Genomic DNA, 24,761 nt, shown 5'->3' with positions numbered 1-24,761 from the left:
TTCAATACTTTGGGTGTAATAGTCAAATAGTTACCATATCCACGGGCAACCATTCGCAGATGCAGATAATATTTTGTACATCCACAAAGGGCTCTAGATATAGGCACTCTTCCTTTACTACCTCCAGTACAACAAGTAAAGATATTGCATAAAATAAATTTCATATTTAGAGCGTGTAATGACAACGAATATGTTCTTGTATTAAGTGAAACTTTGAAAGGAGTCCACCTTTTCTTTACCAAACAATATACTGTCATAAGAGAAATGCAATTACATTCCTGATAGTACATATTTCGTCCCAATATGGGACATCTTCAGCTGTAAGACGACTAGGTACAAATTTTCAAAATATTTAATGAATTAGCTGCCCGGGAGAGTGATTACCTCGGATCGAGTAGGAGTATTTCAGTCGCCTTGACAAAGAATAATGCAGGTATTCGAAACGTCGGTAAACTGTATGGTACAGAAAACAACAACATGGTTCAACTGGGAAGAAGAACTTAATAACTCTATTGTATGTATTTTCTATGTATATGATTAACTGATTAATATTCTATTCATCAAGAACATATTTATCATTGCAATTGGAAGGAGAGAAGAACAGATCAACAGACTAACAACTATAAACTGCTGAAATTTCAGAAATGGACATCATAAATGTTATATACCCATTCTGTTTTTTCAGTGTGTTAATTCACAGCATACAATTTTATTAATACTAAAAAGGCAAATGGTAAAACCTGCATCTATTACGGGTATCTGCTTCTGTGACATATTTATCACTTTCTACATCGTAACAGGATTATCAACTAGCCAAACTGCAGTATGCTTGAAAATACTCTAAACTCTCTCACCCTCCTAATGTGTTTCATTCAGTGCAATTTTCTTTTCAGCACAACTGAGCAAATAAAAGCAGTGACAGGAGGAAGATACAATGTAAGGATCCACTCTAAGATTTTTTCAGTAACACACTCCCCACAGAATACCAGCTGCATACCTATTTTCCTCCTTTTAGTAGAAACGTAAAGGATTTTAATATTACACACCCTTCAGTAGCCAACACAAAGAACAACGCGCCAGCAGGAAAATGAACATTCAGATGAACTGAAAAATTACAATATTTAGTAACAAACAAGTTTACATCAATATCACACACTCAAGTTATTGCAGAAAATAACTATGGCTGTTCATGAGGCAGAAGGTCTCTCAATTTCTTCAATGTATTAAAATTTATTCTCAAAGGTAGTGCAATAAAAAAATGTTTAATGAGCATGTGAAAAGAGCGTAAGAGAAAAATATGCTCTTGTATATTAAATGATTGTATAACTACAGTAAATATGTATTCTTGCGTAATTCATTCAATACTGAATGTATGTGCTGTTAGGGACTCAAAACCCAAAGCCATCTGATTTCTAGTCGGGGATTCTAATAGTGCAACGCAGAACTGCAGTCTGAGATAAGAATTTTTGCTCATCCATTGTTAGGTGGATACACAACTCATACGGCTATCAAGCCCCACAAACCCAGCTAAACAGCAATTTCCAATTGAACACTGGGCATATTTGCAATAGAAATTATGTTCTTCACCACATCTACTTTTATTGAGTATCATCATCATCATCATCATCATCATCATCATCATCATTTCCCTTTATCCAGCTGTAGCCGGGTAGGGGCAAATATGGTTCCTCTCCACTTTCTTCGGTCTTTCCACCACTCCTCCTCCAACACTGTGTCCCAGTCCAGGTTTCTTTCTATAATGCTACGTTGGATGGTATCCTTCCATCTCAATCGTGGTCGTCCACGGCCTCTCCTTCCTTGGATTTGCATTTCCATCACCTTTTTTGGCATTCTTTCATCGCTCATTCGCTTTATGTGCCCAAACCATCTTAGTCGGCTCTTCTCTATTCTATCATTCATTTTTTCCACTCCAATTTCTTCCCGGATTTTCTCATTCCTTATTTTGTCTCTTCTACTCTTCTGTATCATACTCCTCAAGAATTTCATTTCGGCCGCCTGTATTCGACTCTCATCCTTCTTTGTCATTGTCCAAGTTTCTGCTCCGTAAGTTGTTATGGGTACGTAATACATCTTGTACATAGTATCCTTTGCTTCCATTGGCACATCTTTGTCCCATAACATATTTCTTACACTATGATAGAAACAACTTCCAGCTTGAATCCTGTTACTAATCTCAGCATCCAGTCGAGCATTCTCCATTAATTCACTCCCCAGGTATTTAAACATTTCCACTACTTCCAGGTGCTTGTCTGCAAGTCCAATCTGACCTTTCCCTTCTTTCTCCCCTCTAGTCATAACAAGAGTTTTACTCTTTTCTACACTTATTTTCAATCCACATTCTTCAATCTTCCCATTCACCACATTCAATTGTTCTTGAACCTTCCTGTCGTATTCTCCCCAAATCACAATATCATCTGCAAATAACATCATGTTCATTTCTCTTCCTCCATACGCTGCTTTTGCTGTTCTCATGATGTCATCCATGACTAATGTAAACAGGATTGGTGATAGAACACTTCCCTGTCTCAGCCCACTAGTTATTTTGAACCAACTTGTCCTGCCAACTTGTGTTTGCACGCAACTACAACATTCCTTATACAATGCCATGATCATTTTTATTAATCCCTGTCCAATTCCTTTTTGCACCAGACTGTCCCAAACTTTCGTCCTAGGGACACTGTCATATGCCTTTTCAATATCAATGAATGTCATCACCATATCATTCCCGTACTCCCAATGCTTTTCCATTAGTTGTCTCATAATGAAAATGGGTTCTATTGTTGACCTTCCACTTCTGAAACCAAACTGATTTTCCTGTATCTGCTTCTCAACCCTCAACCTTATTCTACTTTCCAGTATCCTTTCCATTATCTTAGCAACATGGGATATTAGAGTAATTCCCCTGTAGTTCTTCAAAACTTTCTTATCACCTTTCTTGAAAATTGGGATGATTATTCCTTTTTGCCAATCCTCAGGGACCTCCTTATTCTCCCAGACCTTCCTGAGAATCCGATATGTCCACTGCAGGCCTACAGCTCCAGCTGCCTTTATCATCTCCACTGAAATTTCATCTATTCCAGCAGTTTTTCCATTCTTCATCTTTCTTACTGCTGTTTCAATTTCATTCATTGGAATTTCTTTATCCATTTCTTCGTCAACTAATTGCCTTTCCTGGTCGTCCATTGAATGACTGTCATCCGTTCTTATGTTCAGCAGCTTCTGAAAATATTCTCTCCATCTATTTCTTATTTCTTCTGGCTTTGTTAAAATTATGCCACCTTCATCCTTCACAAATCTGGTGTTTACTTGATCTCTCTTTTTGTTTCTTAAGATACCATACAGTAATTTCTTGCTGCCCTGCGTACCATCTCTCAATGTCTGTGTAAATAAGGCCCAGCTTATCCTCTTTTCTTCCTCCACTACTTTCTTGGCCAAATTCTTCGCCTCCACATATTTTCTTCTACTTTCTTCAGTCTTAGATGTTTTCCATGCTTTCAATGCCATTTTCTTTTCCTTCACTTTAATCTTTACCCTATCATTCCACCAGTGTGTTTCTTTGTCTTTCACATTTCCTGATGTTCTACCACACACCTTTTCTGCACATCCAACCAGTGCTTCCTTAAATCTTTTCCATTCCTCTTCAACATTCCCCACCTCTGTCCTGGGTACCAAGGGTATTATTTCCCTTTTTTATTGAGTATATGCAAATTAAATTTTAAACTGTTAACAAGTTTAGATGTTTCTCCATGAAGGATTATTATGCAAGAGCTTTTCATCTCAAATGTAGTAAATCATCATTTCTTAAAAATTAAGAACTAGTTTAGACTTATACTTGCACATGTGCTTTATGGTTCTCTACTTTAAAATCACAGGCGGATTTCACTCTTCAAACCATACGGCATACCCAGAAGTGTTCAAAATTCTACAGTACACTAGTGTTTGTGTACTGAGGTAGTACTGTACTATTGGCATGTTTTGATGCTGCCATTGCATATGCAGTTCTCCAAGGCAACGCGGATTAAACATTTGCCAGATAAGATCGCAAGGCAAGCTGCCCGAATCAGATCGCCATTTTGTATAACAGAAGCCACCACAGGGTTTTAACAAGTTAAACGACTAACACAATTTCTTTTATCACATTCCGAAGAGCAATTCTCGGAAGTTAAACAGTCAACACGGCCTTTTATCCACAAGAATATCACTCAAGGAAGTTATTAAATATAAACAATAAATACCTGAAGACTGGTGCATCTGACATAAACTTTCATTCAAGCACAAGTGTTTTTGAATAAGTGCCTTACCATAGACATTTAAGTGTGTTTATTAAAAACAAAGTGTTTAACAGCACCACAGACGGGAATTTTAATTAAGTTATTATTTTCTCACAAATGCCTGAAGATTATTACAAACACGAACTTTTTATTCACGCCACCTAATTATATCAAAAAGAATTTTACCATAGACGCTTTTAAATATGTTTTTCATCATTCAAGTTTTTTAAACATAATTGTAAATGATACTGTAATTTAAGTATCATTCACATAAATCTCCTTACCCCCAACCCCCCCCCCCCATTTCCAATTCATTTAAAGCTCTAGAACAATGGTTTTTGGATTCCCATGGGATATAGTTTTAAGATCCAATGTGCTTACTTTTAAATGTTATCATCTAAGATTTTTTATATACAGCTGAAGATGACCACTAAGTGGTCGAAACATGTACTGTGTTTGTTAAGTTTGTTAAGTTTGCCAAAGGCAAAAGAAATAAAGTATCGATTAGGTGGCTTTTTAGATTAATTTGTTGATTAAACTCATCGATACGGCCATGAAGTGGACAGCTTGCCATTGCACAGTGCGTAATTTCAGGAATCTAGCCGGCCAAAAATCGTATCTCGGAAACTAATGGACCGATTTACATAAAACTTAGTATGTAACTGCTATTATTGGAGATAATTAAGTGTGTGGTCAATCAAGTACAAAGAAGAAATTACTACGTCAGGAATAGAATTAGTAATCTTTGTAATTTTAACCATTTTTCGTTATAGCTTTAAAAAATTAAATAGATGTTGATAATGGGACATGCTGTTTAGAATGTTTGAAAACAGATACAAGAATACATGTACTTGCCAAACAATTTATTCATTAGATGCAGTTACATCAGAATTGCCATCGTCACTTTCATTATCTCCTTTGGCAGAACGAGATACAGGAGGCTCAGACAGTAAGTTGAGCACTTCTCGTGAAAGCGGAATCAACTTCCTCCTCCATGATTTCCCTAAGCTAGTAATATAAGGGTCCGATGATATAAGCAGCCTATGGAAAAGGTCAGTATTTGTGTCTTTCTGGAAGGTCTCCTGGGCTTCCTCTGAGAGGTGTCCAATAGGTATAATACAGTGCCATGACCCAAGAGTTTGTGCAAAGTTACAGGCATATAGTATGCTTTGTATTTTTGTAAGTACAATTGTATAGTTTCCTTTGCGTACATGCCAAATGTCACTTTATCAATGGTGTACCCACACGAAAGAGTTTCTACGGTGGCACGTAGATGGTTTATTAAATTTATATCTACTCCAGTAATATCCGCAGAAGTGGAAGCATCTCTGAAGAATCTTCTAGCGGTTTCCATCATTGTTATTGCCAGCACTTTGCTTCGGATATCAACCAATAGACGCGTTTCCTCCCTGAACTTCCGTAGTGAAGTCATCTACGGTATTTATTTATTGCGCGTGTATTTTAGGCTTTAAATCGGTGCGTAAATGTATTGTGTTGAATGAGAGTTAGGATGATAGGAAAACTTAAAACGGTCCACCTTTTCAATACAAAAATGTTATAGTTTATTTATAACATGTATTTGTACTTGGAACTAGTTTCAACGCTGATTTGCGTCATCATCAGCCAAAATGTGGGAATAGGCAAGCATGTAGGCATTTATATTACACAAGGCGTTACATTAAACAATACTCATCTTACAAGGAGATAAAAACAGGGACGAGTATAGAAACAAATGAATCGTTGAGAAAACAAAAGTTATACATATTAAAAATAACCTTAACCACACATCTTGCAGTGCGAAAGTGTTCTTCTTGAATGATTCCTGAATATAAAACACACGTGCACACATTTCTGAAGAGCCAGCAGAGCAGATGCATAGGCTGATGATGACGCAAATCAGCGTTGAAACTAGTTCCAAGTACAAATACATGTTATAAATAAACTATAACATTTTTGTATTGAAAAGGTGGACCGTTTTAAGTTTTCCTATCATCCTTTCTCAGTTCAATACGGACAAAAATGAAATTCCTAGGTTTAAATGAATGAGAGTTATGCGATAAGCCTACATGTGTGATTTATTTCTTTAACATTAATACTGTGATCTTCTGTAGTCATCTGCATTATTTATTTACTACTTCTGTTTTCTATCTTTTATTGTCCGGATAAATTTATTAAATGCAATTAAATACATCACGCGCCCCTCAAGTACATAAAATTATTTGTCTATTTTCTTTCAGTGCTGAGGTTTCTTATTTGCAGTAGTTTACCTCTGATTCTGTACAAACCAAAAGTGGCCCCTGTAAACCCCACATCCCCTTCAGTTCATAAAAGTAATTTGTAGCTTAGTTTCTTCAGCCTTTTGTCTTGAACTTACATACTGAATTTCACAAATTCATGTGCCGCCGTTTTCCCGTGATGGCGTTGAGCGGAGCCATTTGATGTGGCAACCCTGTTGTCATAAGAGCAATACTGTTTTCTTAACACGGAATGAGCTGTAGTAGGCTAATGGTAGGCTCTTCCTGACGTTGTGATGCACGTCCTTCTGCAAGGCTGATTCTCTGCTCGAACCAACTTTTATTGTACTTCAGCAATTTGTCCCTTTTTCTACTATATTTTGTCCAGCGTGATCGAATTTTAGCACACAAAATACCGACAGATTTCCGTATTGACTTGGATATATCCTCGGAACAATCCTCAAAGCCTAAATGATCAATTACACAATATTCTCAATATCATCATTCCGCTTATATTCCCTGCTGTTCCTCAACAGTTCGAAAACCGACCTCCGGGTTACAGAGTACATGGCTTCTGAAAAAAATTAATTACTATCATGGTCGCGCCTGGTCGCAGCAAAAAGTCACAGTTTTCTATTCATTAAAGTATAGATAACTCATCCAAAAGATTTTCATTGCGGAAATCAAAGGCAATCCATTTTGAAAGTCAGCTCAAATTTGTATAATTAGATAGTGCTTGGACACCGTATACCTAAATTTTAGATGCATATTTCGGACAACAATATAGTAATTTTCAGAAAATGCTACATACTATATAAAAATGCATACCTTCATCTAATATAATCACATCGCAAGCTAAAGAAATATTTAGTTCTGACGACTTTACTGAGTCCTCACATAATAATAACTGCGCGCTCGCCTCGCCAGAATATGATGCCCTAACGGAGGAGAGCCACTTTAGGCCTTCGGTGAGACTAGATAATCAGACAGCGTGACTTTTCAATACTTAATTACTGTACCCAAGAGTCTTATAAACACGATTCTCTGAAAATGCGCATCAAAGACAAGGGTTGAAAATATTATTTTTGGCCGGCTGGATCATAGAAATTACCCACTGTGCATTGTATCAAACTCTCGAAGCACCATCAAATAGCAAGCCTCACAACAACTGGACTGAATTTAAGTCCCTTAGCACAGTAAGTTTCAAGTCTGTGAAATAATGAAGTCTGAATCTGGAAAAAATTATCTCTTCTACATAACACCAACACAGATAGGTCTTATTGTGACAATCAGATGAGATAGGATAGGTCTAGGTTTGGGAAGGAAGCGACCGTGGCCTTAATGTACAGCCTCAGATTTCGTCTGGCAGTGAAAATGGGGACACTATGGAAAACCATCTTCAGCGCTGCCAACAGTGGGGTTTGAACCCACTATATCCCAAATGCCCACCTCACAGAATCTGAAAAATCTTGTTGCAGTAAATTTCTTATAATGTTAATTTACAAGCAATCATTTCTGATAACAGTTAACAAATTTGTTCATAGTCCAGCAAATGTTACAAGCACTTTTTCTCATCACTAGTTGGCTTTCAGCTAAGATAAAAGGGTTGCATGTTACCTTCTTGATGCACATAATAAGTAGGCCTAGAGTCCTGCTGGTATAGACCAGTTTGTGCACAAGACAAATTCAGGCTAATGAAATTGAGCAAACTTTCTTGAAGAAATAATTTTAAAAATTAAGAGAAACGATCAGCATTGGTTAATTCAGAAAAGCATATATTACATCCAAACTTTTGATTTATTTTAAAAAACTTTATGAATGCAAATAAAAGCAAAGCACAGCTGAGGAAATCAATGTAACACCCATAAATCCAAATTTCAGAGTATGAAGAAAGGATATTTGAAAGCACTCTTTCATTATGGTGTATATATAACTTAAAAAACCATTACAATTAGAAGTAACAATGAGTTGTTGTGTCTACCAGTTTTCATGTTGAATATGTAAACGACGTCAGCTACCAGGCGCACAAAGTCCACATTCAACCCTCCCTGATTCCCACTGTATGAGCCTGATGGAATTGTTAATATCTGTTGTAAATTAATGGGACAGGCATCCTTTATGGTATATGGAGTGTAGTGGCAGGTGCCATAGGATGTGTAAAGGCTCGCTCCCACCTAGTGTAGTTGAACTGAACCGAACAGTCAAAATTCCCCCACTTGACCGCTCAGATATATTGGAACAGAATCAAACGGGATTCTACGGCAAACATAAAGATCGCAATGGACTATCTGATAGCGCTAGCATGAATGTTTCATCTAAACAGTGTTATATTGACAATATATGAATGTTTCTCTAAACAATGTTATGTGGCTGAAGATGTTGATAATATACTAAACATGTACCACTTTTAACCAATAAGTTGCCTTAAGCAATTTAGTGCATCGACAAGGTGGAAAATAAATACTTAGTTGTGAATCTGTTTAACCCTTTCCCGCCCGCATTTTCACTCCGCTTATCTCCAGGTTTCAACCTATTATTTAGCAAAAACTGAAACAGACCGTATTGTTTCAGAAAAAGTTAAATACGGTAAAAACTATTGATCACAATGAATTCAAATTTTCAATAACATTAGAAAATATACTATCACATCCACTTCTCTGTTTATTGAGTCATAATGTGTTTTTCACCCCCCCCCCCCCCTCGTGATACTCGACACAGAGACAGTCTGCATTTGTCACATTCCCATGTTGTCTGAATCCCTCAAAACCAATAATCACGTGATTTTGTAAGTGGAATGATGCCCATGTATATAAGATTTTATGCGACTGTTTGAAGGCTGCATTGTTATATGCGCAATAGGCTATGTCACTGAATAATTTTTCTCCTCCTAACATACGTAAAAAACAATCTCTTTCCCCTAATACTCTTTCCGAATTATGTGCAGGTTCATTTATTTAATCATTCGGAGTAACGAAACGTAATATTTGTGTTACCTGAATTGCCGTGGCATCGCCATCAGGTCCGATTTATCGATATTCGTTTTCATTCATATCACTGTTATCACTAAAATTATCTTCGTTGATATATTATTCACTCATTAAAAATTCTGTGTCACTTTTTTTGCCCATATTCAGCTTAGTTTCAATATATGCGATATTCAATCCCGCCATGTTTACGAACGAAACAGCTGACCCGCGCTCGCTGAAGTTCAAGACCATTGCCTAGGCAACGTCAAGACAGATTATCTCTCTTCCTTTATTTCCTAAGACTTGTAGAGTGCACTGCGTGTTCATAAATGCCTTATAAACACTTCACTGATGAGAAAAATAAAAAACTATCGCACAGATCGCAGACGAATGCAGATAATGCAGCCGGGCGCTTTCGGGCGCTAAGGACCGGAAGGCTAAATGAACAGTCGGACGCTTTCGGGCGCTAAGGGCCGGAAAGGGTTAAGTGCGATATGGACCATGAAGCTGATTTATGTAATCCATTCCGCTAGTAGAAAAATATTCTTGGCAGAGAATCCTGTTCCGTCGGTTCGATTAGACTAGTGGCGATCGCCATCTCTGGAGTGTGTTGCTGGTATGAATAATTTTGTGCCCAGAACCAGCATGTACAAAATGATGGCAGAGGATGCAAGTCGAGAGTGTATAATAAAGTCTACTCAACTACACTGCGATGTGATGAAAAGTGGATTTTACATGATAACAGGACAAGAAGTGGCCAATGGTTAATGATATTTTTTATGTCACATTAACTACCTTATGATGGTTTACGGAAATGCTGATTTGCTGGAATTTTGTCCTGCAGGAGTTATTTTACGTCCCCATAAATCTACAGACACGAGGCTGATATATCTAAGCCCCTTCAAATACCATTTAACTGAAACAGGATCGAACATGCCAGAAGGTCAGCACCTAAACCATCTGAGCACTCAGCCTGGCACCAATGGTTAGACAGTGTTAATACCCTCAAATACTTGCCAACACCAAAGCTGACGGCATATAAGGTTCAGATAGTGTTGGTCAGTGCTGGGTGTTATTCATTACATTTTCCTTCCTCATGACGAAATCTTAGCAGCTGTTGCATATTGTACATCGCTGTGTAAAATTCTGCCATCTTTGGTCTATAGAGAGGGTCCTTTGATCTCAGCAGACAACAATAAATTTCACAAGACAAAAATGTCATTAAAAGGGCTAAGTGATCTTAAGTATGAAGTACTCCACAGAACCCAGACCTAGCTCTAACAGACTAATTATACATCTATGCCACTCCCTGAGAAATAACGTGTTCGAAAACAGGGACATTACAGGATGTGCCTTCTGGGATTTCTAGAAGAACACACACAACACTAACCCCTATTTGCGGCTTTGCATGTGCAGCATTCTTTCTGGTTCAATATGAATTTCAACCAATAGTAAACATATCTTTTCTCATCTCCTTAGCTGACGCAAATTTGTTGTAGTAGAAGTGTGTTAACCTTTTAAGTGCTGAGTTACCAATTGACTTTGGTACCTCAGTGCTGAGTTTTTTCATTCGCATGTAAACTTTTTTGTAGAAGCCTCAATTATTAGTGGAGTGATTAGCTTAAAATGTCTATAAGTGTTGGTTCTTTATGAATCTAAATGCAAATGGAATTTCCTACACTTATGTTCAATATTATATTGAGAGAAAACAAAATTACACTTTTTGTGCCCACACATCTTTATACAAAGTAAAGAGCCCAAAATAAAATTATTTCCTAAAATCTGTATGCAACTAATGCATGTAACTCCTTACAAGTACATAAGTTTATATTTTCAAATACTTCCTAAACCCGGAATGTGGTGACAGTGCAATGTTTTTCAGCAGTTGTTTGTGGTACCAATTTGGTTTGTCAACAATCAGCTGCACCAACTCCTCTGGCAGAATAGTTAAAAAAATCTATGATTTTGGGGTTGTCATCAAACACTACTTGGCTCCCAGAGTCTGTCACAGTTACTTTAAAGTCTGCTGCAGAAAAGTCATCCGTTTGCCACGAAAATGGTGATGAAATAGCTTTTGAACTCACCGCGTTTTTCTTCCTTCATTTAGGAGGCGGCTCTGTTTCTTTCTCACTTACAATAATTTAAGCCCTTTCAAGAATGCTTAACAATTCATTAAAATTATCTTTATCATCCCTATCCGCTGTGGTTAATAACTGAAAGATTATTTGACCCGAAATAACATCGCTGAGAGAGCAACTAGCTTGTTGTTCTGCCATGCTTGTTTATAGCACAGATGAGCTCCACAGATGTCTACAAAAAGCTCTGCAAGTTACTTCCCGAAGCTATAAGCCGTGATCAATTAGTTCTACATAATGTCCAACAGATGGAAGAACATGCCAGAGATTGAATCGGCACTTGACAGTGAACCGGGAAACTAAAGAAAAAATAATTAAAGTTCTCGTGCACCATCTAAGGACAGATGTAGCAGTGGTGGACCGGCCACGTCAGCCTGTTTATAGGTGGGTGTAGTATTCATTGGGTTAAACACCTCCCAAAGCGTTACTACTGAGCGAAAATAAACAATGTACTATATATTACTGATTGTTCTTTTATTTAACTGCTTACTGAGTACTTAATTATTTTAAATATCTTGGAAATTTATATAACATTGGCTGCAATGTTCTTATAACACACAAAAGTGCAACTGTCTAGAAAGCAGTTTCGAGTTATGAAGAAAATGCATATGAACATTGCTGAAGGAAATTATGTATGTCTGTTCCTTTTGTTTCGAAGTCTAATAGATTGCCATTATTTAGGATTTTATTGCATAAAGCAATGCCAGAACAGAGAAAAGCATTTTTTTTTTTTTCAGCTTTTCCTGGTAAACCGCCAGAGTTTAGAAGAAAAGGCATTAAAAAAAGAAAAAGAAAAAAAGACGAAGCTGACTTGATGGGCTCCATTCCTTAATACAACTAACTGTTTAAGCAGGGTGTTCACTTTGGGGTCTGGATATAACTTTTCTGACTTGTCAGGTTTTAAAAAAAACTACTGTTATCCTGATACACTAGCATATTTATTGTTTACAATGATATGGAAGAAATAAGCTTTCTAATGGTAAATTACTGAAGTTGGTTGAGTGGTTTCTGAGATTACTCTCCATATACAAGGGCGAATCAAAAAGTACTTTATACTTCCAAGTTATGGCCATTTACAAAACCACGTACACATAGGTAACATGGGTATGACAACATACAAGGTAAGTTCACTTTTCCACATAGTCCCCAAGAGACTGTAAACATTTCTGAGAACGGTCAACCAACTTTTCAATTCCGGATGCGTAGAAATCACCTGCAGCACTATGTAACCACCTGGAGACAGCTGCTTTCACCACCTCATTGTTTTGGAATCGTCGCCCACCGAGATTCTTTTTCATCTTACCGAACACATGATAATCACATGGCACTAAGTTTGGACTGTATAGGTGGTGTTGCCATACTTCCCACTTGAAACGCTGCAGCAGTTTGGATGTTTGGTGGGCTGTATGAGGTGTTTCATTATTGAGCAATAAAATCACACCGGCACTCAAATTTTCCTCGCCGCTTTTCTTTAATTGCCTTACGCAACCGGTACAACATTTGACAATACGAAGCCGAGTTGAATGTCGTACCTTTCGGCATAAATTCCACGTGCACCACACCCTCCATGTAGAAGAACACTGTCTCCATTCCCTTTCCCGCAGAAGGCTGTACGTTGGCCTTCTTTCGTGGTGGTGATGTGGTGTGCACCCATTCCATCGATGTTTTCTCTGTTTCGGGGGTGAAGAAGTGGACCCACGCTTCATCCCGTGATGATTCACCGCGGAAACTCGTTGCCCTCCACAGAATACCACTGCAAAAATGTTAGCGACGATTGGAAACATAATCTCTTTTGAATATTGGTGAGCAGACATGGGACCCATCTTTGACATAGTTTACGAAATCCAAGGTGCTGGTGAACAATGGAAAAAACATTGCCATATCAAATGTTCAGCATGCTGGCAATTTCCTGCAGTATTATGCGGCGATTCTCTTTAATAATCTCATCCACACAGTCAACATTTGCAATGGTACTGGACGTCGAGGGCCTGACTTAGTGATATTTGTCCATGAGATCCGTGTGTCCGGTGTCAAAACTGCTAACACTGCTTTACAATATCTCGGCGAGAAATTACATGCTCACCATATACAGCAGTGATTTAATGATAAATGTTTGTGCAATTGACCCATTTAGCCCATAGAAATCTGACTGTTGCACGCACCTCCAATTTGGAGTGAACATCCAGTTGACATGCTAAAGTCAACGTTGGAAGCTTAGCCTAAAATTTAAGAACTGGTATAGAAATGCAAGGACAATGGCATGAAAGTTAAGACTATGAAATACTGTATAATGCTGATGTGAAAAAAAGAATAGAGGAATTTAAAAAAATAAAGTCTACACCAAATTACTTCTCATACATTCAGTATTAAGACTGCTAGAACTGCATGAAAGTTACAATCAGAAGCATTCAGGATGTTACTCATTCCCTGGAAGTAAAATGAAGGGTCGGGGGAAAAAAACAGGTAAGTCACTTTTTCATCGAAATTGAGATATTGTTACAGCCTGCTTCAGAGTGATCATGCCCATCTATTGAGTGGTCGAAAATGGAAAAATAGCACGCGAGCCAGGAGAAATTAGCACTCAAAGTTCCGCTGTTACGGGAAAGAACAAGGGAAGTCCAGCACAAAAGTTGCTTTTTCTCAAGTTGTACGAATATTGACTCTCCTGCTTTTTTCCCCTGACCCTTCAAATAACAACCGTTGACAATCTGATATTCATAAGAATGAACAGGACTTAAATGGCGCCAAGCAATGTTACTAGGTAGAATCAACTGATTTGAGAGCCACGTTTCCATGTCTTATGTACATTCTGTCCCATTTTTCTATGGGGTTAAATATGTATGTAATCACACAAACTAATGGTCCAATAATGTACAATAATACAGAATAATACAAGTCAAATTGATTCTTTCAAATACACCACTGGATAAATAATCTACAGTGTACAACAACAAATTAGATGTAAGAAGGACTCACTACATCGTTAGGCAGGCAGGAAAGCTTATTATCTTATCACACTCTGTTTAAAACACGCTTGGCTTGAAAGTCTCAATCATGATTTGCTCACTAACACTACAAGGTACATTACAATTTTTTTTAAAACTATGTATTTTAGCTGGACACCATGACCAGAGGAAGATCTCCTGCGTAGAGAGTAAATTCTAGACCTCTGTCTACAAACAGCCATCAATAAAAACAACAGTAGCTACCGATGATGAGGAAGCAATGGAATTTCCTTGTACACAGGAAATAATGTTTTATTGTACTAATGTTAATAGATAACACTATAATCACAAAGTGACCATGCGAGACCAGGAGCACACACTGGCAACTCTTGTCACCCAATAGTAAATAGGAATTAAGCGAGTGGATGTTTTATTCATTCTCGTCAGATCTGGTGTATTCTTTCTTATGAATATCAGATTATAAATGGACAAAACAGGCAAGGGACTGATTCTAAGGAAGAAGATATGGCTAAGTAAATAATATGGGCGCACAATTTAGCCGATGTAGAGTGTTAATATATGGAAAAGAAGTTTGCATAAAGCTTTGACAGTAGAAAGAATGATGCTCCAAGAAGCAATGATGAGTATATTCCATAATTCCAGCCAGAGGATCATGGAGGTACTTAATTTGTTCACCGACTTGTAAAGTGAATTCTGAAAGACATTACAAGTCAATCACAAATGCACAAGAAACCAATTTCATTTACTAGAAATTTAACAGTAATATTATTAATCCTTTAAATTCTTGATGTCCTATTCTAGGCTTACTCGGGTTTAGCATTTATCAATATTTAACCAAACGTACAACATTATTTTATTGTATCTTTCCATCTTTGTACTGAAAAGTTTTACATAAAGCAAATATCACAAATCAGGGCATCATCTTAAATCTAACTATGCCTACCAATGCACTTAAGTTTGATGTAATTGATCAATTTTTAATATGCTTTAAGTGGCACAGTATTATATCAAACCATATTCTTTTAATGTCACCAGTAAAGCTTCCCTATGGGGAACATGTTAACCCCTAAGAGGGCACATTTCCACATGGTGGATAGGTGGCCTACAGATATGTGGGCTGGTTCGGACACCCTGGAAATGAACCTGTGGACCAGCAGGTAGCCCAACTTGTGGTGGATTTTTACTACTGGGACACCTCTCCAGGTTCATAAATATAGCCAGCCCATGTTCAAGTTACTGAGTGAATGGTACTATGGTGGAAAAAGTAGATGTTAATAAATAAATGAAAGGTATCTTATGTTTAGGGGCAGATATCAATGACTATAGAGTAGTGTCTTGTTCCCCATGTTATGGGCAGGAAGGTGTCTTGTCTCCAGGTTAGGAGCAGCCTGTATCTCATCCTATAGCAGGATGGTGGCAGCAAGGGCATCTGGCTGTACAATTATGCCAAGTGGAGTATTTTAGGGATGCTAGTATAAAGGCTAGGTATTCCCTGTAAACAATGGGTTGGGGGTCTTGTCTGCCATTTTCGAAAAATGGGTGAAGGCTACCTTATTATGAGTGGGTAAAATATAGCTCAGAGAGAGAGAGAGAGAGAGAGAGAGAGAGAGAGAGAGAGAGAAGGGGGGGGGGGGGGCAAAAACAACAGAGAAAGATGAAGCTGAAAATGGTTTTACTGAATGCAGATACAATGACAGGAAGAAGCCAGAAAATTAAAAAAAGGAAGGGAGAAAACTGTCAATACTCGGTGCGCAGTAAGCTAAGTGGAATGGAATTTGGAAGAAGTTCTAAATTATTCTATTGTGGTGCAGACAGTAAAAAAAATTTTGAATTAATAAATAAATAATGAAGTTTGAATAATTCTAGACCACAGGCCGAAGGAATGAGTACTTGAAGTAAAGAGAAAATCAGATTGGATTATTGAAATACAAACTGCTATGGAGGGAGAGATTCTAATGTGATCATACACTTGCCACAGACAGGATGCAGTAAAGAAAGTCAGGACTGTTTCTGGGTAGAGATGAGATAATGGTGGATGGAGTGAGAGACTGTTTACTGGTGGAGAAATTAGTGGTCTGGAGGAGAGAACAATGATGGAATTGGAAGGATACAGGGAAGATATGGTGAGGGAGAGAGGAACAATGAAGGCGACCATATTATTGACAATAACCTGAACACTGATGAACAGAAAAATATTTTCAGACTAGCTAGACAGAGGGAAAAAGACCTATACCAAATCAGACGATCAACTCAGAGTATGGTACGTTGTTGAATGATGATGATGCTTGTTGTTTAAATGGCCCTAACATCTAGGTCATCGGCCCCTAATCGTACAAAATGAGACGAAAGGTAATGACAAATTAAAAGTCCAAAATTCTCCACTGACCAGAATTCGAAAGGTGAGGACTAATTTAAACCCATCAGTGGATCTGACTCACACTGCCTCAGATTCACAGAAACTGACGTAAAACAATAGTATTACTGACCAAGGGACTGCTTCTATAGCATAATACTGAATTGATGATGCTTGTAGTCTAAAGTCCAATATCCAAGTCATTATCCCCTCATAACGGTACTTATCGCTAGGAAAGTAGAACCATGGTATTTGTCATGTTGCGGTACTAATCAAAAGTAGCGTAGACTCACGGTATTCCACACATTACGGTACTACTCACAGGTAATGAAATTCGCACATGTAATACGGACCTATGGTGTTTTGCACATTGTGGCACCATTTACAGGCAATGCAACCCTATGGTGTTCATCACATACGTGTACTAACCACAGGGACTCACGCTATCCCGTGGTGTTCCTCATATAGTGAGTACTAATCCTAGGCAAGCCAGAACCATGGTGTCGCTCCTAAAGTGGTACTAATCACAGGTACTGTTTAAGCCGGCAACACACTCTTTTGCTACTAATCACAAACCTATTGTTTACCTAACATTGTGGTACTACGCGCAAGTAAAAGCAACCCATGGTATTCCCCGCGTGGTGGCACTAATCACAAGTAGTTTCATTGTTCTAATACAATCACCCCTTGGTCGCCGCTTTTAGTTGCCTCTTACGATAGGCAAGGGATACCATGGGTGCATTCTTTGTCTGCGTCCCCGACCCCCTGTGGGTGGGTCGTTGTTGAATGATGACAAAACTGCTGAACAGGCCATAGTGAATTTTTTATTATTGTAAACCCATGAAACAGTGGTTTTAACTTATAAAAGTGGTACTATTTTTTCACAAATGGAGAATATACCTTGCAGACAAGAGAAGATACAAGAAGTGACTGACTGCAAAGTGCTGGCAGGAGAAGTAGTAGCACCACAGCAATGACCACCTGTTTGCACAGTAAGTTGGGCGAGTTTAAGACCTATGCAGAGAAACTGCATTATAAAAACTAGACAACGGAAACTGAAAGAAGATGACCTAAAGCAAACATTTGTGGAGGCCTTAAGAGGAATTTTTGATTGTTTAAGCAACTGTGGAGAATCAACGGGAAGGAATGGCAGAAACTATCCGAGAGGTGGGAAATAGTCTTCTTGGTCAAACAGAAAAAAAGGAAGAAAGACAAGCAGAGATGGTGGTGGTACAAAGAGGTCCAGATGTGTATATAAGAAAAGAGGGCCGCAAAGAAGAAATAGGATTTGTAAGGTAAAAAGGCTAAGAGAGAATAAAATGTGGCAATAAGGAAGCTAAGTGAGCTGTAGCAAAGGCCAAAAGAAGAAACATATGCTGATTTGAACGATAACCTGAACACTGATGGACAGAAAAATATTTTCAGAATAGCTAGACAGAGTTTCCTACACCAAGTAAGACAATCAACTTAGAGTATGGTAGGTTGTTGAATGATAACAAAACTTCAGAAAGATGGCAGGAATATTTTGAACAACAAAGAACATCCAAGAGTAGAGAGGGAGGAAGAAGAACCATACATGGGACCTACACTGAATGTAAAGAAGGGCTAAAAAAACATGTTGCAGAAGATGAAAACTAGTTTGGTTGTTTGACCTAATAACATTCCAGGGGAAGTGTAGCAAGCTTTAGGAGATGAAGCAGTAGAATGGTTCACAGATCTCTTCAACGACATAATGGAGAATGAAAATATGTCAAACAAATGGAGATTGAGTGAGATGGTACAAGTTTACAAGGGAAAAGCAGACATACAGGCTTGTGGAAATTAAAGAGGCATTAAGCTGACGTGGCAGAGTGTGGTAGAACAGAGGATGACAGCAAGTAGAAATGAGTAAAGAGCAATATGATTTTATGCCTAGCAAAGGAGGTACAGATGCCATTTTTACTATGAGGCAATTCATTGAAATGAACAGGGAAGGGACAAGCCCTTGTCATTGGTCTTCATCGATCTTGAGAAGGCCTATCACAGAATACCAAGACCAGAGTTATAGGGACGCCTGCGTACAAAAAGCATTGAAGGAAAGAACATTAAATTACTGTAAGGTATGTATGAGGATAGCTAAACTAGAATCAGATGTGCAGCCGATATCACAAATACTTTTCCAGTGGGAGTACACCAGGGCTCAGTCTAGAGTTCACTATTCTTTGCAAATGACATGGACATGTTAAGTGACAGCATAAGGAGGGACGTGCCTTTGTGTATGATGTTCGTAAATTACATTGTGTTATACAGACATGAAGGAGGAAGCAGAGAGCTGGTTAAGGGAGTGGAGAAAAGAAATTGAAAGTGAAGGAATGTGGATCAGCATGCGTAAACAAGAGTTCATGAGCTTGAGGAAAAAAAAAAGGTGTGAAACTGGCTGGGACAGATATACCAAGATCAAGAAAGTTCAATTACCTCAGATCAATTATCCAACAAGATGGCAGGCTGGAGAACGGAAAAAAAAAAACAGTGGATACAAATAGGATGGCTGAGCTAGAGAAATGTATCAGGTGTGCTGTGTGATAGAAGGGTGATGAATAAACTGAAAAGTAAGGTGCACAAGATGGTAGTTAGACCAATGGTGACCTATGGAGAAGAGACATGGAAGCTTACAAGAAAGTAGGAAGATGTTCTGGATGTGGCCAAAATGAGAAAGGTTTGCTAGTAGATGCACATGAAATTCCATCTCATCACTGCATCATTAATAATGGCTTAATTAATAAGCACAACTACTTGGAGAATGTGAAATATGCATTTATGAAAGTGGTAAATGCAACTACAATTATTTAATTAACTAGAACTGGGAAGGATTTGAATGAAGACAAACCCATGCCAAACATTTCTTGGATGGCCAAATCTCTTCTGTTCTCAATTCCTCACACAAGGTTGAGTGAATCGTATTCTCAACTTCATAACAGGAATTATCCAGGGTAAAAACAAGGTGATATGCCACCCACTAGACAACAATAACAGCCAATTTCATCTTACACTAAAAACCATTAATACTGATCAACTCAAAAGCACATCTAGAGTGGAAAATAAGTACAACTCAATCGAATTTTCTTAGCATGTAGGGGTAAAACCATGCTAAATACTTCTTGGATGGCCAAGATTGGAATACGAACACACTTCTGTTCTCAATTCCTCCACAAGGTTGAAAGGAGTTCTGTATAATATACAAGGAAAATGTCTTTTCATGACAATAACGTTTATGCAAAAATGTTAAATACAATGTGCGGATATACATACCTCAGTAAAAGAGCTCATTGAAACTCATTAGTGTAAATTTTTTAAAGTACTTTGAAAAATCTCTCATGGTATATTTTCCACTTAAAATGAACGTCTTTATTGTAACCATAAAAACATTTCAAACATTACACAACAAGTATAGATAATATACTCATATTCACAGATATAACCCAATCTTAATAATACACTTAAGAGAAAGCCTAAACTATGCCAAGATAACATATTATTTGTAAGTAGCCCACCCTCAAACATACCTCAGAATTATATTGTTCTTTCCCTCAGTACACAGTACATGGTTCAAATTCTATTGATGATCATTTTCATAAAAGCTGGACATTTTAAATAAAATTTCCTAGATGGAAAGCTATTTAGAAAGAACTAAAACATTTTTGACAGCTTCTCTATTACTATACAGTAAAGTTTTATATTTGTACCAATATGCATTGTTTACGAAGTGTATCACGTTCAACTGGACTTGATAATGTAATTGTTAGTATAACCAGGAATTTTTTTCAACATATTCATCATCATGGTAATGAAAGTTTTAAGAAAATATAAAGGGGTGATTGATTATCTTGTATTTCCTCTTAAACCACTAATCACCACCATCAATACAAGACCATATTATAAAAGACCTTAATTTTTGTAACCAATGAAGTTGTACATTTCTATGGCTAAAGCTGGTACCATACAAGAAGGGAAAAATGCAAATAACATAGAACTGCTCATAACCAAGAAAAATGAGATCAGAATAGTGCTGGTTTATGGGAATTTACTATGCACTACCTCAAAAACATATCGACTCCTACTTACAATCTACCGAGTTGAAGGTCTTGACTCGTTTAGATATAGCCTTACTTCATAGATGTTCATGCCTGCTACTATTGTCTGTAGTGATTTGAGCAACCACTCACCTATTCAGGCAGTTACAAAAGCCCCGATCCCAACGGATAACAGCATATATACATAGCATATTTAGAGGTCACCGTGAGGTTATAAAATAATAATACAATACCTAACTATTTAAATTAAACACAAACAACACAATGATAGTGAATTAGAAACTAAAGCAAGAATATACGAGTTAAATAATAATAATAATAATAATAATAATAATAATAATAATAATAATAATAATTGTAGGCCTCGGTTACCGTGGTGCAAGTCTTCTGAAGTGGTGCCATCTAGGCGACCTGCCTACCAATTTTGACATTATGATTGTGCTATCTAGCAATGAAAGTGGAATTAAACTAGAATGGATACTATGGCTGAGTTAATTTAATGTTGCTGGGCGACTTCAAGTGCGCCACCAGAGATCTTTAACATGCCAACAACATGGAGTGCCAAGATTTCTGACAGTCGTTAAAAAATAGACTATAGATGAGATCAAACCCGCGATCATGAATCAGACGAACTATCACAGGTCTACAGAGGCAGCTTATACAAGTTAAAATGATCATATGGTGCAATCATGCTTCGTACACTTCTTGACACAAACAGTGATTGGCTGAAAATCTTTAAGTCCAAAAGTACAAGCACAACCCAAAGAAAAAAGCTATTATTGTAGAGATTTCTTGACTGGTTAATACGTGAAGGTTTATCAAAAGGGTGCACTTCTATGATGTTCGATCAAGGTTTAATGATAACATTTGCTACAAAATGGTCTAAATATTGCCTGCCACCTTCCAAATATAAACAAATTACACAGCGGAGAAATGTACATTAAGATTACAATAAATATTTAATTAAAAATACTGCGATGTAAGAAAGTTTGACACCGTTTCTTCTGCACAAGAGTATGAACAGACTGTGTCAACATCCAATGTTTTTATTATGATAATGAAAGCAGAGATTTTAGTGATGCTAGTGGAGATTTGAAACAAGACTCATACAAATCTGCCTGTATACCTGCCTCCTACTATTAAAAAAGTTCAGTTAATTCAGCTTTACTTCACTTGTTTTAGTCATGTGTTCTACAAGGTGGTGCACAAAGAGTTCATAATGAACATGATCATATTTAATACAGTATACAATTAGTAATTCTTTTGGAAGTACATGGTTAACATAGCCTCAAATGCGGCAGATAACCTCTTCAAGTTCAGTTTGTATGTTCCTGACGAATGTCAAGAACTTCTCAATATACAGTTCAATAATCTGCACAGCATTGTTGGCTTTAGCTGGTCTTCTGAGAGGGGCCAAAAATATCCACTGTCATGGTACTTTGAGTGGTGATTTGACATCACAAGATCAACAAATATTGTTCTCAAAATGTAACTTATGTCAAACATAATAAGAGCAGTGTAAGGTGTAGCACAATTTTGCATTACCTACTGAGTTTGAAGTGGTAGTTTGGTAGTGAGAAGTTGAGGTACAAAATCGTTCCATAAAAGTATTCAAGTATGCTGAGAATTAACAGCTTAGTTGAAGAAACTTTACTCTATTAATCCATGACTGGATGAAGTTATATGTCACCTTATCCTTGTGGTTGCTTTCTTCATGGATATGTTGTGGTTTCTTTGTGACCCTTTTGCTGTTCATTTTGTTTATCATGCTAACCAGGTAGAGGAAAAAAAAGAAAAGAAAAAGCCTTGTCTAAGAAAAACGTACTGAAAATGACTGTCCTTACATTCAACACTTATGGCACAATGCAATCTCTCCTCACATGTTGCATCAGCTTGTGTTCTGTAGTCTTCTTGAGTGGGAATAGTTAAGTGTAATATTTTCAGTTTTGTTTGGCAAAATATTCCCATTTATCTTGAACCTTGTTGAATGGATGCGGCTTCACTGCATGACTGCTTATACGGTTTCAATATTTGGAGTACGCATTCTTGGTGTCCGAGGTCATTTTCCTTACTTCACACTGTCCACTTTCCTTGGAACGTTTGATATAAATTTAGGATGGTTTTCTATGCTGGGGCCATCGAACCTGAAGTACGACTTGAAATTATCTTTGCACTCCAGTAATACTTCTATATTTGGCATAAGGAAATACTGTCATAGCAAGGTGCTCAACACAGACAGCAGCAGTCAGCCATAGTAAAATATGAACTGAAATGGAAGCAACTATTTTCAGGGAACTTTAACGGCTTGCACGAAATGAATGGTTCATAACACCAGCTACATATATTTGCTTTTAAAATGCGTGAACTATTCATGTACCACTATGTACGAGGTCATTATATTCAAAAGAAATTATGATAAAAGTAACGATTTCCAGCTATTCACCAACTGCTATCTCATCAGGCAGAAATAGTAGAGTAATAACTATTTCTAGTTGGGACTGGAAGCCTATGGGACCATCTTTAATGCTCTTGTTCTATATAGTTAAAGATGGGCGAGTTTCTCTTATATACTTCTCTCCATTGAACTTCTTATTACCCACATCTACTGGTAAGGAATTACACCACAGTCACCTTGGGGAAAAGTAGGTGACTAATATACCACAAAAAAAAAAAAAAAAAAACTTACTTTTTTCAACAGTCGAAAAAGTAGTTGTTTCAAAATTACCATGTAGCTGGGTGCCATGTACGAGGGATTCTAATGTATTTAGTCGAGTGGTCTGATGGAAAGGAATGATGTGAGTAGTAAGTACAACCCATACCTGGTCTGAAATGAACTTGTACACACAAAAGAAGACTAGGATTTTTTACATAAGGTTGACAAATGACAAAAGAATATAAATGAATTATTAGTAAGAAGATTACCATATAAGAACAGATTTTAAGTATCCTGTACAGAAATATCAGTTTTCCATTTAATTTTGCTATCTACCAGTTTGATGATTATGATGATGTGAAAATAAGAACTCGCCTCCCTCTCCTTGAGACTCTGATTGTGCTGATTTCTAAAAATGTGCGAGAGACTTACGTAAAACAGATTATTATGTAACTTCCAACTTAGTAACTGTTCTAATGACAAAATGTTGAAACCTAATAGAAATCAAAGATTCCATTTAGGCCTAAGAGTCCCAAAATAAATTCATTTTCAACCCATCTCTACTCAGATAAAAAGAGAACCTATTCTCTATTTTAAACTATAATGGTGATCGTTAAAAATAATCTTCCTTTCATTTTAGCTTGTTTTGCTGAAACATCAAGATTAACATAAAATCCCTCTTCAAGTACAGCAATAGGTAAATAAAATCAACTGGTGAAGAAAGAACACACTACACGATACATTAAAAAATAATAACAATACCAACGTATTATATAAGATCATAAAAGAATATTAGAAAAGCCTCAAGTGGCATTCAGGTTAAATCATGGCAATAGTTATATTGCATGCAGCCTGCTCTTTCGTTACCAGTCAAAACTGCATTTACTTAGCAGCTGTCTTAAACAGAAATTGAAAAATAAAGAAATCCATCCAAAACGAAGGAAAAACTGTTCCCATTAAATAGTCCATGACAAACATTAAATGGTAAGAAATTCTGTCACAACTTTGAAGCTGACTTTAGTTACTTCAGAATCTTCTATTTTGAATTTGTAAATTATATTCAGATTAAATTTACTAAGTTTAATAAATTTA

General features: G+C 37.2%; 1 protein-coding gene across 3 annotated transcripts in view; it reads right to left on the bottom strand.

Annotated features, from left to right (window-relative positions):
• Positions 1-24,761, bottom strand: part of LOC136873706 (uncharacterized) — a 542,234-nt gene that overhangs the window by 10,459 nt on the left and 507,014 nt on the right. The gene's annotated exons all lie outside the window — the stretch shown is intronic.

This window comes from Anabrus simplex, chromosome 5 (assembly GCF_040414725.1).
Source record: "Anabrus simplex isolate iqAnaSimp1 chromosome 5, ASM4041472v1, whole genome shotgun sequence".
Classification (NCBI taxonomy): domain Eukaryota; kingdom Metazoa; phylum Arthropoda; class Insecta; order Orthoptera; family Tettigoniidae; genus Anabrus; species Anabrus simplex.
Note: the sequence above shows the minus strand (reverse complement) of the source record. Positions and strands in the feature narration are given on the sequence as shown.